Source organism: Gavialis gangeticus, unplaced genomic scaffold (assembly GCF_001723915.1).
Source record: "Gavialis gangeticus isolate Ggan-Ray unplaced genomic scaffold, GavGan_comp1, whole genome shotgun sequence".
In the NCBI taxonomy this organism is placed as follows: Eukaryota; Metazoa; Chordata; order Crocodylia; family Gavialidae; genus Gavialis; species Gavialis gangeticus.
In genome coordinates, this window is record NW_017728997.1 from 25,974,290 (window position 1) to 25,975,245 (window position 956).

The 956-nt window shown below is 34.7% G+C and overlaps 1 protein-coding gene across 1 annotated transcript in view; it reads left to right on the forward strand.

Moving 5' to 3' along the window:
* DNAH12 (dynein axonemal heavy chain 12) overlaps window positions 1-956 on the forward strand; it is a 208,952-nt gene that overhangs the window by 61,115 nt on the left and 146,881 nt on the right. The window lies entirely within an intron of this gene.

Genomic DNA, 956 nt, shown 5'->3' on the forward strand with positions numbered 1-956 from the left:
GTGGCTGTGCTAAATTCACACACGTGTACATATTTACAACCATTCATTTATATGAACAATTTATTATTACAGTTGAGCAAATTTTCTACAACTAATTAAACATTATTACCTATTGGTTTAAGTTAATTCAGAAAGGTAATGAAATAAAGACCCCTGAATTAATTTTTGCATTAGGTAATCCAGGTTTTTTAAAGATGGATTCAGACTGCATTTCCAATAAGAATAATGGATTATTGTCTTAATATAGGCCTATTTTTGACTAAGTGTTCTATCTATCTCAGTTTTTTAAAGATTGCAACATATAAATGTGTTAGCAATACTTAAATAAAAAAAAAAGCAAACTAAAACTAACATTTGAAAAAGCTATACACTGCGTCCAGTCCCATATTTCTTAATCCCAAGTTCCATTTTATGTGTGTGTAGTTTAGAGTTTTCCAAACTACAGTTTAAAAACCACTGTGGTCCATAGAGAGCTACTTACAGAGTAGACAGGTCACATGGTGGATGGGGCCCTCCTATTTGTTTAGAACAGTTGCAATAAAAGAAAGCTATGTACCTTCTGCTTCAGTGTGCTTTGGATCAGTCCTTAAAAGAGCCCACAGATGTCTGCATACTTTCCTTAATGTCACTATCTAATGTCTGCACAGAGACATTCAGGGAAGTTAAGATACATTAAATAAAGTAATGTGTATAAATTAAAAGATGTCTAAATTTCTGTGTGGTCCTGAATGTAACCATATACATGATGGTTTATGTGCCTTAATCTGTGCACAGTGACTTAACGTTTTCAGGTCATTTACCTTGGCTTTCTTGAATGTTCCTGTGTAGACAAGCCCTATGTTTCACTTTTGTTTTTATGGAGTAATTACATAATTGTGAACAAGAGGAGGTGATTCCCTGGGAAAACCCCTTGGGAGAAGGGCTCGACTGACACTTCGAATTCTGGGTGGGGTCTG